Consider the following 733-nt stretch of genomic DNA (forward strand, 5'->3'; position numbering starts at 1 on the left):
TCCTATCCCAATGCATATGAACGTAGTTTGGTTCTTGACGTATCCCCTACAACTAATTGCTATGCGACACTGTGTAAACATATTGCGTCATCCATGTTCTTTCCTTATCGATTAGCTTCTGTAATCTAACTTCATGAAAATGCGGTAATGGCTTCTTACTCAAGGCAAGCAAAAATGCTCAATTAATTTCTTTTACGATGCTTTAGTCAGTAGGAAAAATGATAGGACCGGGGGCGGAGTGCAGGATGATAATGTACACTCTGGCCAACTAGCATTTAATATTTTACTTTGTTATGATTAACACAACGATTCATTAACGCTCGTACACGTCCAGGTATTCATTCCTTATTTTTTTCATGAGGAGTTTTGTGTTTTATTCTTGTGATGCTATAAATTAAAAACAAAACTGAAAGGCCCGATCGCGGTATAACTTTATTGACGCTCTTACGTTAATTATTAACAAATGACAGCCATTCACTTCCCAGTTCTATTTTCATATTTAACTGAATGTCAAAAAAACATAGTTAATGCATTCACTTTTTTCAGTATTAAAATAAATAATTAAAATCTTGTGACAGTAGCTAATGTTGGCATTTGTTGCAGTCCTAGATACATCATTTTGGTTATGATACTATGACACTACCCGAATCGATATTAATTAGCTTCGTACCACTTCTATTAGTGAAACTAAAACAATTCTTCGTCTACTATGACACTGGATATTCTGGGGAAC

This window comes from Penaeus monodon, chromosome 22 (genome assembly GCF_015228065.2).
Source record: "Penaeus monodon isolate SGIC_2016 chromosome 22, NSTDA_Pmon_1, whole genome shotgun sequence".
Classification (NCBI taxonomy): Eukaryota; Metazoa; Arthropoda; class Malacostraca; order Decapoda; family Penaeidae; genus Penaeus; species Penaeus monodon.